At 37.8% G+C, this 14,362-nt stretch overlaps 1 pseudogene across 1 annotated transcript; it reads right to left on the reverse strand.

Moving 5' to 3' along the window:
• Positions 1 to 1,796: 1,796 nt before the first annotated feature.
• On the reverse strand, positions 1,797 to 14,362 carry LOC144647293 (DENN domain-containing protein 1A-like; annotated as a pseudogene). Its single transcript, XR_013569558.1, has 17 exons — positions 14,294 to 14,362; positions 14,106 to 14,167; positions 13,457 to 13,505; positions 13,223 to 13,272; positions 12,433 to 12,483; positions 11,799 to 11,844; positions 10,641 to 10,742; positions 9,834 to 9,959; positions 8,965 to 8,993; positions 8,448 to 8,520; positions 7,091 to 7,175; positions 6,849 to 6,898; positions 5,160 to 5,186; positions 4,760 to 4,860; positions 3,886 to 4,002; positions 2,994 to 3,250; positions 1,797 to 2,464 (listed from the first exon to the last, which is right to left on the reverse strand). The product of XR_013569558.1 is annotated as a DENN domain-containing protein 1A-like (transcript).

Raw genomic sequence — 14,362 nt, forward strand, 5'->3', positions numbered from 1 at the left:
TTATTATTATTATTTTTTAATTTTATACAAAATAAATTAGGAGTCAAAGGGCAATTAAGTAGTCTTTGGTCGCTTATTCATCATCTTTCCCCCGTGTGTCTATCCGAATTATGTTAATAACTAATAAACCCTGTCAGGTTCTCTTTTAGAAGATTAAGGCTGACCAAACGCATATCTCAGCTTTGGGAACAGCGTCTTTAGCTCTACGTGCCCCATCCCAAGGAGTCTCTCCTTGGTTGTCACGCGGTGTGCGTGGTGTTCTGGGCCTCTTGCACACGGAAAGTCTGCGTTTCGCTGCCTTACCATCACGCCCTGCGCTCCCTGTTTCCCGCCATTCAACAACGAAACGCAAAGGCGCCTGGGGACAAGATAGTCTTTAACATAAAATTGCTGTTCTTTTCGCTTGGGATTAAAAAAAAGGAAAACACAAGGGAAATGGCAAAAGATTACTTCATTTGGAATGCAAATACTATGTACTTATTGACTGAGTGGGAGGGCCGGACGGGAAAATATTGGCTCGAGGTCAGGACGTACAGGAGCGCAGCGAGGTCCGTGCGTCCTGACCGAGAACAAATATTTTCCCGTCCGGCCCGACTACTCAGTCAATAAGCATTTTATCATATGACCACTCTTTTTTTTTTTTTGTTTTCCTTTCGTCGATTCAGACGCCCTGCTAGAGCGAGGCGTACGGCCTTCATACGGGACTTTTTCATATTTTTCAAGGAAATGCGCGCGGGTCCGTACGGGTCATATGATAATATATCGATCCTTCAATGCTATTAGAGATCCACAGAGCCCAAAGCTATTTTTCTCTGCAGGTGAAAAATTTTTTGTGCAAACCAACGATAAACTAACATCCAAATAGAAAAGAACCTTAAAAGGCGTCATATTGGTCTTCGATATTTTAAATCTAATAGTTTCCTTATATTTAAATAGTTAGAAGAAATAACATGTTGCTCGATTTGGGTATAAAGATTTCGCATATAATACACCGTTCATATTTCAAACACGAGAGGCGTTCATAGGATAAACACAGAGAAGAGAGTTTAGGTTGATAGCCGATGAAACACTGTCTCGAGTGCATATATCTCTCAATCAAAACAAAAACTACGGAGTAAACGGAGAAATAAAATCGTAAAAATCTATGCTAATTAAGATCGGGTATCCAAACCACCGTCACGGTTATGATTTTTATTTGTTAGCCTTATGAATTATTAATGAGTTTGAGAAGCAGACTTCGCGGACTTTTATTTATTATTTTAAAAAATTTCTAGAAAGTTATACATGCTTCTATAACAGTATTTGTACGTCAAACACGACGACCCTAATACAACTAACGCCATGAATCAATACCAGATCGCATTATAAATTACTTAAAAACTACAGTGGCCATCTTAAAAAATTATTTTTTTATTCTATAAATCACCTGCTCCGACAACTGAATTTTACATTAAAATGATAAAGGAAACTTTTGAAGAACCTGCGCTATTTTAATGAAAATAGAACCGAAGGTAAATTACCTACCTTTAAGATATATATTCCCAATAAAATTCGCTTATAAAGTAACTACAATATGTTAAATTGAGTTTGTCAATGACGTATCCTAGTTGACCATCATGGAATATCAAACTTTTTAGTAGAAATTCCGTTCTAAAATAAGAATATTCTTCATTTCTGTCACATAAATATTAGAAGATCACTACACGCGCTCCACGTTGATTTTAAAATCAAATTTACCGATCAAAATCCACCACGGCAAATTCTACTCCTTAATATATTATTTACACTAGTCAAAGCTAACCCAACTTTCTGGAATATTTGATTTTCACATTTTTTTCGTCGCGATTAAAATCTAAGTTGCGTGTAGCCAACACTTGATTGTTTCTTGGTACATTATCATAAGGTCCGCTGTCTCTTCTTATTTCCAGCCGAGATAAATCCACAGCTCCTATATGATTTTGCGCGGCTAAACTTTCTTGAAGTTTAGGCTCCTTTTCATTAGAGTCTGAATTCAAGTTTGTTCTTATTTCAGTCTGTCCACCAGAACTGAGTGAAAGCGAGTTAATCTCCGCCTCGGAAAACAAAAACTCTTGCGCGTCAACAGGAAGTGACGCCATCGTGTCCCGTAATAATGACAACGACACAGGTCTCAATGGAGAAATATTGTCCCCAGTCTGCGCGCTTTCTAATATTGCGTCGACTGACGTTTGAGGCTTTTTCTTAATAGATGCTGGTCTCTTTGGAACTGGAGGTTTCGCCCGTGAAGGTGATGACTTACTCCTTTCTATTGAGACTTCGCCTCCTTCCCATGATCGCCTCGCCGAGTTTGTGCGCCGTAAGTTAATGTCCATCTCCTCAACGTTAAAAGTTCCTGACGGCGTGACGTCACCTATGGAGTCTTGAGGTGTTTCAGTTGTTGCGTTGTATTTGAATCATCATTAGATACATTTAACGGGCCTAGTTCCTGCAACAAGAAACACATCATGTTAAAAAGTGCAAGACAAGTACAGCTGAAGTTTGTTTGTTTGTTTGTTTGTTGTTCAAACAAAGTAACAATGGCACGTATCAAGTCCTTAAATCTTTTAACAATTTCCCCTGAATTTCATGCAGGGCAAAAAGACAATCAATACAGTCATATAGTCGAACATCGTTTACGTCCCATATCCAAGTTTTTAGCAGAAAAAATGCGCAAGGAAGGGAGTTTTGGAAATAATATACCGAAAATGAAGATGGAAACTACAGAAAAACCATTTTACATTGGTGCAGGCATCGTTTCAGAGTGATTAATTAAAAACGCACGGGTTCAAATCCGTTAGTAGCAAGGCATCGAGAACTACCTCCCTCACTGGGGTATAATAAGAACAAATACCATTCAAGAAAACCTGAACAAGTGCCAGCGGTATCAACCACAGACTCCCAAACACAGACCTCGCAAAAGATTTCTTTAGGTTGGTGACATGTCATGGTTATGTGCTTGGTGTTTCTGTGCTTACCTTGGAATCTGTTGAACGTTGAACATTCTCAGTCTCATGTAACGTATTTGGTTTCTCGTCCAATGAGATTAGTTCGCCCACAAGAGGCTCCACCGCTAGATGCGGGGCACTGCGTCGACTCACTAGCTTAGGGGACGATTTGCCTTCAGCTGTTGACATGGCGGAAGCACGAGGACGCCTGTCAGAGCTGTAAAGCTTTGGTGGAGGTGGCCTGGGCGGACGATCTTTGCACCACTTTCGAGTTTGAGTTTGGCAAACTGAATATACAAAAGATTTATATATTAATATTTTTATTAATTATTTATTACATCAGTTCCCCTTGTGTCATGCGTTTAATACATGAGCCTCTGGCTCGGATGTGGGGGGTAACCTCATCCCGCATCATGACGTTGATTGATTGATTGATTGATTGCAACGAACAGGTTTTGGTGTGAGTTCTCTACGATTCACAAAGCTTATCTAATTGTTTCAAAAGTACTTACACATGTTATATTCTATCGAACAAGATAGATACCAGGTGTAATGGCTATTTACGAACAAACGTTCAACCCTTCTTAAGCTTTTTCGTGTTGATTGAGAGACATGTCCACGAAGGAAAAAAAAAACCTCGAGTCGCAAAAGAATCAATTAATTAAATCAATCATTCAATCAACCAATCAACAAAGTATGATTTCTCCGTTCTTTCCTCAATTCAAAGTAAATTCAGAACCGACCGTATGTTTGACAAAAATGACTGAATATTAATGATGGGACAACTTTTCAAATTACACTTCCTTGACAAACGTAAACAACGTATATATTTATTTTAACAATGGTTACCCTATCTAGTTGCAAATTTAGTTCGAAAACAATAAAGCACTCTACAATCGGAAATCAACCATCGATTCCCTACCTCAGAGGGTGAAATAGTTCTTCTCTTGTTGAAAGGTGAAAGTTTGTGCATTGAGAACGGCTTTACATCCGGGTTGGTGTTCGCTCTCTTCTGCTCTCCTCCAAATTCCTCGTCTTCCTACAAAATTAATTAATTAGTTTGTTTGATAAATTCAAGGCCGGCACACTTTAAAATTTTCAAGTTTTCGTTCTATTCTGTAACCTTCTTTTTTATTTCGGTTTATAGTAACATTGTTGATGTTTATTATCTTAGAGGAAGCTCCTATTTCGAGGTTTTCTTCAATTTGTACAATTTCAAATGTACATCAGAAAAATGATTTTAAGTTGTTTTTCTGATATTTTAAAAAATATCGCGACAACTCTTGGCTAGACGAGGGTTATATTTCTTGTAAAAGTTGAATTATAAATATTTTCTAAACTCATAATATCATCAAGTTAAAGCAAAGAAATTCATAACCGTGAAGGAGGTTTAGATACCCGGTCTTAATTTTTATTCCTTTTTTCATTTCTCCGTTTATTTTAGTTTTTTTTCGATTGAGAAGATATATCAAACACTCGAGACAGTGTTTCATCGGCTATCCAAACACCTCGAATTTCGTCAAAAATACTACGCTGCCATCGTATTTCCAACTCTTCTCGGAGTTTGGTTATCCCGATGAAACACTGCCTCTCGTGTTTGATATATTACATGAAAAATATCAGAATATAAATAATAATTTGGTGAACTTCAAGTTGACCACTCGATTGGGAAAGGCTTAACATCCATATGTTGTATATGAAGACAAGCAAGGCCTCTTTCCACAAAATATTCTTCGACCCAAAAATAGTCGCAGTTTATTTCTTTCGAACACTCGTAGCGTAACTAGTGTGTATACCTTTCCTTTCAGCTTGTCCTTCAAATCAGCTTTACTGACTTAATTCCACTTTTCACATTTTTCCAACCGCTCTTGCACTGTTTCTTGACCATTTCTTCCGTCTGCAAAAAAGAAACATCAAAAAATCATTATTTTACGATTATTTTATTTTTGACCAGTTAGCTTAGCAAAAACAGCTTGTACCGAATGTCCAGGTTCTCTCTATTTCAAAAATACACGCGTAGATGCAAGAATGGATTAAGCATGCGCAACACCCACGCACGTTACGGAAGGGGCTAAAAAATTCCCACGCATAATTATCCGGGAAGATTTCGGTACTTGGAAAGAAAACAGAACCTTACAGCGCCGGTAGAATCATATTAAACATTTCTTGTGAAAGACTGGACAACTATTATTTTACCTTGTCAAGGAATGCGCCGCCGGATTTCTGCAAATAAAACACAAAAAGAGTTTCAATATAAATAAAAAAGAACGATCAATTTACTTTAATTAACGACACTTACTGCTGTCGGGTGTTTCAATTTTCTAACAGACTGTGAATATGTTTGAAATGAAATAGAGCGGTGTTGTAAAACTTAAGCAATCAGAAAGTGCCAATCACAGCGAACGTAAGCAATTAGTGAACCAATCAACACTCGAAGCAAATACACGTGACCAACAACACGTCCGCGAAAACGATTGATTTCGCTTTTGCAAGAATTCGGAGGCCCCGGGTTCAAATCCTCTTCCCCGCCACTAGATGGATTTGTCTTTAGTCATCCCGAATTTAACTCATCCACGCTTTGTAAAAAGTCAACTGGTCAGCCTCCTGCCAGTTGGGTTTTTAACAAGTTTCTGTTTGATTGATAATATTTGTTTATCCATTTACAGTCAACTCTCGTTATAGCGGACACGCTCGGGACTCGTTTAGTGTCCGTAATAGCGAGAGTCCGTAAAGCGGGGTGTGAGAAAAAAAAAAATGGCGTTAACATAGGTTAAATAGTATGGGCAGACGAGCTATCAACAGTCGTGAAAAGACTCAGTAGTCGTTAGGTATGGAGAATGACAATGGTCGAGGGTTTGAGGTTTGATCTCTCAAAAGGAGTCGTCTGAAAGAAAAAGGCGCAAGCTGAAGCGAAAAAGCAAAGTTTGTACAGCTACTGACGCAATTGATGCAAAAATAATTATTGCAGAAGACTTCTGAAGTGTGTTTCGACAAATAGTATTTAACACACTGCAATTTTCTGCAATAATGTTATGTGAGAAGTTCATGGTGTCCGCTTTATCGAGAGTCAAAACAATAAAATTTTCTTTTGTACCACGAAAGTGTCCGTAATTCCGTAATAGCGAGAGTCCGTTATAGCGGGAGTCATTTCCAGTCAAACCTCTATAACTTTCGCCGGGGATCTGAATTTTGTCCGTAATATCGAGCGTCCGTAATAGCGGGGTGTCCGCAAGGCGAGAGTTGATTACTGATTTACAGTGTCCTCAACTAATTAGCACAGCTGTGCTAAATACACCGACACTGAAATCAAGTGATTTAAACCAATCAAAGAGCGTATTTAGCAAAATCAAAGCAATCCGAATTCCTCTAAATTGAAAACCGCTCTTTTGGATTCCTGTACGCATAATCGCGAATACTACTTGGCTTCACACTAGAGCTCGTAAGTATAATCTTAGTGCACTTGGAACCTACTTTGAGTGTAAAGGGGTAAAACGTACTTACTTGAACTTTACTTGTGACCATGGAAACTTCGTAGTCGTAGTTCAAAGAAGCCGAAGTAAGCCACCAAGTATGGTCTACACCACACTAGAGAACGCCTCGGCTGACTAATAGGAAATGGAAGCCAAATGAAGGTGGCGTGCAGCATTGTCATTGTCGCAATTCTGAAGATGATTGACAGCTTGTACCTCAAGTAATATACAAGCCAGATTTTGTAAAATGCGACTTGAGATTTTCAAGTGCACTTGAGTCAAGTGCTTACTTGAAACTAACTAGCTTCTAGTGTGAAGCCAACTACTGTCTTTTTCGCCAGTTATTAAGTCATCCCTAATGGCAGGCGGACAAAATGCAAAACATTCTCACTATAGTGTGAAATAAATTTCTTACCATCGTCCCTTTCATCCAAAGTTGATACTGTGTCTTCCAGCTGCCTTTATCTGAACAGAAAAAAAAAACGAAAAGAAATTACACATTGTTTCTCTGTATACGTTAAAAAATAATTTCCCCAATGGCTGTATTAGTTCAGCAGACAAGGGAATTCATACTATGCACTCTGCTATCAACTAAAAAAGAGAGCGGGAGTTAATATATCGGTCAGAAAAGAAATAGTTCAATAAAAAACAACTTACTTTCAGCCTGTAGACCGATTTGTTCTTCAAAAGCATCATTAAATCCTCTTCCATCATTTAACATGTCCAGCCTTTCTGCTATGAACTGCAAATAACAACGATTCGTTTTTCCTACATTGCACTTCAAGATGTATTTATACAGCTTAATCCTACTTTAAGGCTCGTCAGTTTTTGAAGATGCACAAGGATTTCAACTTGTTCCCAGAAGCAGACGGGTCGTAACACAGAGTGTAGTGAAATCAAGTACAGTGGAACCTCGATTTAGCGAAGTACCAACGGACTGATGAAATTTGTTCGTTATATCGAGGGTTCGTTATATCGAAAATCTCGATATAACGAATTTGCGGAAAAACAACCAAAATGTTCGTTATATCGAGGTGTAGTCAATCAGTTTTTAACGCTGTTACGTTGCACTACGTACCCAGCATTGCCGGATGTTATCGATTTCTGAAAATAACATTTAAGCCTCGGCTAAACGATCAAACATTTTCGTCCAACATCGTGTTTGTCACACACAACATGGAGTGGCTAAACGAGCAAACAATGTTTGATCAAACATCTACCAAAGTGAACCCACATAACGCTTTGTGCGTATTACCGCGATTATGCAGGGACGTCACATAGATTCGGTTTCAGATTGGTTGCTTTTCCCCGCTTTGGTTTGCTTTGTTTGCAGAGGTGGCTAAACGACTAAACGATCGAACATTTGCGAGTGAAGCAAAATGTTGGATGAAAATGTTTGATCTAGATCAAACATGGGAAACCATTTAAATGCAATGTTGAGAGAGGCGGCTAAACGGTCAAACATGCTCTTCCAACATGATGTTGGACGAAAATGTTTGATCGTTTAGCCGGGGCTTATAATGCATAATACGTGCACATAGATTTGGACATATGTATTTGAACTTGTTCCCTTGTTACAGGATTAAAGGATTTTCATCATCGCCTTGTTGGTCTTTTTGCATTCATATTTTTTCGCGTGATGACATTTTTTTTCGTTATATCGAGGTACATTTTACGTTTGGGCTTCTGGATTGTGTTCGTTATAACGAGGATTTCGTTACATCGAGGTTCGTTATATCGAGGTCCTGTTCCATACATTTTACTGTAACTTTGGACGGGCTGAAGAATATCGTTCGTTATACCGAGGACTTCGTTATATAGAGGTTCGTTAAATCGAGGTTCCACTGTATTACGTACATGGCGTTTTGGGTACTTGCTGCTTTATGGAGTGCCTTCGTGCATTTTTTAGTGAAACCTTTCCGTTGGAAAAGTCGCATTCCGTTGAGCTTCAGAAATATTCAAGGGAATGATGCAAGTTGAAAACTACTGATGATATGAATGGTTGAATCATTACCTGCTCAAAGAGCTGTAACTGAAGAATGAACTCCAACAATTGCCTTGTACTGTTTGATTTCGACTGAACAAATCTACAACAACAAACAGAAATAACATTAAGAAGACTAAAACAATGGTACGTAATTCCCTATAAAGGGCGAGCTGAAGAAAGAGTTCAGGGACTGGACTTCGTATACCAGTATTTCACTACAGAAAGCATTCTGGTTATGAGCCTGTATTTTGACCACGATTATTTAAGCCCTATTGTCTAGTAAATTTGAAATTTATTTACAGTATTTCTATATGTTCTTGACAATAAAGGTTTTTTTTAATGTCAGACATAATGTCGGGCAATTGAAGTCACACAGTTTTAAACCTATAGTTATTGATGTAAATAAACCGCCGTACCCAGAACTTAAAATATTGACGCTTCGAGCGTTAGCCTTTTGTTGGAGCAATTCGCATGTATTTAACAAGAAAGTGAACTGCACTACAGAGGTCATTCTTGTAAAATACAGACTACTAGTAACACTTACACTTCTCTGTCAAAGAAGATCTTCTCGCCCTAAAGTTAAAAAATAAGTATAAAAACCGACATTAGTACAAGTAAATCAGTATATAGCACGCAGAAGATGAATGATATTTCATCAACACTGGCAACTGAAATTTTCAGAAATGTAATTTTGATTACATTTTGATAGGTTTAGTGTGGTTTTCCGGTGTTGTGCATGCGTGTGCAGCAGGTCAACTGCATGTCAGGCAAAACTTTGAAAAGATTAAAATATGTTGAAAAATGTAACAAAAAGGTCTAAAGCATGTATCTCTTAAGCCGGGTTTACACAGACAATTTTTGTGACAATTTTCATTTTTCTTGTTGATGAGAAAAACTGGTAAATTTTTATGCGACAATATATTTGTTAACAAGCTGGCAAGTTATCTTCTATGAAAAAAAAAAGGTTTCACATAGGAAAATTGCTCGTGTAGACTCGTCACATAAAATGAAGGGTTGTCCATTACACCCGAACTGTATCGGGTCGCCAACATCGTAACAATACGACACGGATCGTGATGACCTGTCTGTCAAACGAGTCCTCAATCTCCCAAACTCCCACTGAGCACTGTGCACCCATATATCTCTGTGCGCATCTCTGCTGTCTAAGGTCATTACTGGCGCATCTAACTTTGGACTGCTGACAAATTTTTGTGTCATCAACATGATCAAATAATTTTTATCACATAAAAATTGACACATAAAAATTGTCCGTGTAAACCTAGCCTGCGCTGCAGACAGTCTTACATGGTCTGTGACACGCCCAGCTGGAAAGCAGGCTAGTGTATACCTGCCTAAAGGCCTGAATGAGCAAAGCTCACCAGGAGAAGAACAGTTGTTATAGCATACACTTACAGGTTTGAGTCGCAAGGCATCTCTGTAGCCTCCTATAAGTGACACCATAGCACATAAAAATGCTCTGGAAACATTGTCGTCAATTGGATAAACAGGTTTCTTGAGAGTGTTTTTGAGGGTATACACCTAAAATGCCAAAACAACAGGTTTTTTGTATAAATTGTCATAAATGAGCTTAAAAACATAAGCTTGACTTTTATAGTAAGCCAACATGCTTATTGAGGTTAAATAGATTTATGTTAAGAACTGTTTACATGATACCAGGATGACTTTTATTCCAAAATGAGTTCATTCCATCCCCATATATTTCTCTGGATCTGCTAACATGACTTAATTCTGGTTTTCATTGTAGAATAAAATTTTTGTTCTGGAATTACATCTCATTCTGGAATCATGTAAACTGAAGACAAACTTTGTTCCGAGATGAAACCGCATACGGAGGCCAAAGTTTGAACTCAGAGCAAAAACATAATTGTCCTTCCTGTTGAGCCCAAAGAGCAGTACTATAATTATGGTCAAATTGCTCATTAAAATTGCAAGTATGGCCATAAGTAGGCACATGCAATAACATTTTGCACGAAACTTGCGTCATCTTTGTTTTTGAAATCACTGCTCTCACCCAAAAACCGCACGGGGTGAGCTGGTCTATTTTGACGGTCATGTGGATGCAGAACGAACTTCACTCCAGAATGAAATTCCTTCCGAAATGAGACTGAAGTCATTCTGGTATTATAATCATGTAAACAGCCCTTTTACTTTTTGCACTTTGAGCTGATGCCTTATTAAGGTACAACTTCAACAACTTACGGCTTCGGGGGGAAGCTGTGACACATCATCAAATGGACTCTCCACTATGTTTGTATCAGCATCAAAAATTACAACTTCATCAAGTGGCATTTGACGTACTTTCTAAACACAAACAGAAAAAAATAAAAATTAACAAATAAAAATTAAGCTTATTTTAATTCCCAGAATCAATCAACAATTTACGGTTTTCAATAAAGGCATGTAATGCCATAGGGAAGCATGGTGTCCTAATAGTTAGCGTGCTCGACTCTGAGTCGAACAGCCCAGGTTGGAGCCTTGGCCAGGGCGCTGTGTTGTATTCCTGGCCAAGACACTTTACTCTCACGGTGCCTCTCTCCACCCAGGTGTATAAATGGGTACCAGCGAATTTAATGCTGGGGGGAAACCCTGCCGAGTGCGATGGACCAGCATCCCATCCAGGGGGGGGGGGGAGTAGCAATACTCCTAGTCACTTGATGCTATGGAAACTGGGAAACTCCTCCGGCTGTATGGGCCACTTGGCTTGCACACAGACTTTTTTTTACCATTCAAACAAGTGACAAAAATGGAAATTTGAATATTGTCTTGATATACAACCAAATTCTCATTCTCGTCCCCATAGCCCTTTCGTTTCTCTTAGCCGGCTGGGCCTTGGCACAAGGAAACAAAGGGCTCTGGGGACACAGGATTCCAGTCCCAGATTCTAGGACTTCCGGTCTTCATGTATGCAGTCACGACGTTTCAAAAGAATGTATGAGAGAGTCGTTACGTTTTCGACTTCCCTTTAGGAATTCTTTGTTCCAAACAGCCAATCAAAACAATTTGAATTTATTCAAAAATCCTATGTCCCCAGAGCCCTCCCTTTTCTCGTGCCAAGTCGGCTTAGAGAAACGAAAGGGCTATGGGAACGAGAATGCCAAATTCTGAGAACCAACATTAAAATAATTGTAATAGCAACTAGAAAGGAGAATTAAGATTTTGAACTCGGGTCTTACAACCTCTAAATGCCATGTGTGTTATTAAAGAAAATAAATACACAATATGTATATTTGTGGACAAATCTGTATGATATTCACAGAAGCCGGAAGGTTGTGTTACTGATGTAAAATTAAAACAGTCTGGGAAATTAAAATAAATAAATGCAAGTAATGATGATTTTAGAACCATTTCTGTACGTACCGGCATTAATGATGCATGTACTCCAACTAAAAAAGGCATTGGTGCACTATATAAAGGAAACAGAAAATTGTATTTGAGCAGTTAATTTTGTAATAACTCCTACATTGTACCACCTCCCCGAAAAAGAAGAGCACCCCTGAAGAATAAGACCAACAGCTCCTTAAGGCAAAAATCCTTCTTACAATAAACCAAGAAAAACCTTCATTTTCACTGTTTCATACCCGAGGGGGGGGGGAGACTCTCCTATAAGCATGATGACCGCCGCTAGAGTTCTTCCGGTACCTTCTAGGGGCCTTTAAGGCTATTGAGTGGAAAAATGATGTGAATGGTAATGCATTTGTTTCTGAAGTAACATCTATTTTTAAATTATTTACTTGAAAAAAGCCATCCAGTCATCAAATTGCCAGTGCCAGTTAATTTCTTACTTTAGAATTAGTACCTCTTAGGGGTGAAAATGGACTTGGCCACGCCCACAAAATGAGACTCTTAATGAGCACCCCCTTCATTTTAAAAATTATTATTTTTAGATTTTCTAGTTACCACAAAGTAGTTGCTTTACTTTATGATGCAGTGCAATGCAATGCAAATTGACAAATTATGGCAAAAATAGCAGCTGGAGTAGAGTTGCACTTACCAGCAGTAGTCTAAGAGATGTGGCGGCACAATGGGAACAAACATGTGTTGCCTGGAGATAACAAACAAAAACAACTCACTTTTAACACAGCTGTAAATATTGTAAACCAAATTAAATGAAGAGTTTCCCTCTATGACATAAGGCTTTCTCTTATTCCATAGATATACATGCATGTTTTGTTGCATTCTTGAAGATTTTGACAACAGAGCCTAATAGCTAGAAATTTCTCACAAAAACTATTGACAAGCCAACATGACCCATTTGTTCAAAGGGTGAATAAGGCTATCCACTGTATAAATCACTATCCAGTGGATGAGTGTTAACAAAAAAAAAACTATACACCGGATAGTGATTTATCTGGTGGATAGTACTATCCAACCTTAGTACAAATGTTTTTCCCCCAAAGCTTTGGCAAAGCAACATTAAATTTACAACCTTTAAGTCAAAATACATGTAATTTTTTTTAAATCTTTCTTTTTTTCATTACAACACTTTCATGAGTTCTGCATTTTTTTCAGCCACCACAACAACTCTCCAAGTTAATTTTTTCCCTTTAAGTTGTAGCCATTTGGCCACCGGCTGCTCAAGTTTGGTCGCCAGTGAAAAATTTAAGTCGTAAATTAGCTCACACTTTCAATCTTTCTTCTCAATTTTAGTTGCTATAGGCTGGCGACTTCAGTTCCAATTAGTCACCAGCTCCAAAATTTAGTCGCCATGGCGACTAAAATGATCTTAATTGGAGGGTTCGAAGAATTCAGTTAGGAACAACAACAACAACAATTAAACTTACCAATGCATTGGGTACAATAGGGATGCTGCTCCATAAGTACATGCAGTGAGCTGTAACATAAAAAGGATTTTCCATAAAAATAAACACCTACAGGCAACATTATTTCTATACTGTTCAAGATTCATTACGAAAATAAGATGACTAGCAGCTCGTAAATCAAATGCTGCACAGTGTAGAATCACTGTCATTAAATTAACTGTTTAATATCTTATTTATAGCTAAAAGTGAACTTACCAAGTTTAACTTCTTTGACGTCACTATTATTCTCCTCTCAAAGAACATACTGTAAAAGACAATGAAACAAAGCATTTTTTAAGTTATCATGTTACACTAGTACAAAAAGTAAGATTTTGCATTTTAGAAGATTCAAAAAATATTAAATTTGTATACTGAGAATTCTTAGTTTTATGTTTTAGGGAATCTCATGTGATTGACAAATTTTTACAAAATGCTATGATCAAAATTCCCATCAATTTTGGGATCAAAAATGGGATCAGTTAGGAAAAAATATACCTTGTTATGACCCTGACTAGTCACTTAATGCCTCCACATATGCAGCTGGTTTTGTTTAAATAAACAAGCTTATTTAAAATGCAGGTTTGCTGATAATTAACAGTCATGTAATTGCTTCTCAAATGTCTGTCATGAGAACTGCCTGTTTTGTTTAGAATGGCCTGATATTTTAGGCTAGCTAGTCCATTAAGAAGCATAAACCTCAACTTCAATTTTCATTAAACTACAACTTAAAATTAGCAGGAAACACAGTTCTAAACCTTACAGTTAACTTTTAATCCTGTGTGAACCACTAAAAGTGGCTTTCAAGCAATTAGGCCCAGGGGCATTAAAGACCAAGTGTCAACTTACATTATGTGAATAATCTTACCTGGCAAAAATAAAAATCATATTTGATGGCTCCACAGCAGCAAAGTAATCAGTTAAGTTTCTCTACATGACAGAAACAGTTTATTATTATATATTTATTATTATTATTATTATTATTATTATTATTATTATTATTATTATTATTTTAAGGAAATAAAACGTTTTTCCTGCCTTTACACGCACTCTCACCACAACACGACCACACTCACCACAACACGACCACTGACGTGACTCAACGAAACCGATCAGTGCGGTCAT

The sequence above is a fragment of the Oculina patagonica genome, chromosome 1, assembly GCF_052425735.1.
Source record: "Oculina patagonica isolate OP01 chromosome 1, crgOcupat, whole genome shotgun sequence".
Taxonomy (NCBI): Eukaryota; Metazoa; Cnidaria; class Anthozoa; order Scleractinia; family Oculinidae; genus Oculina; species Oculina patagonica.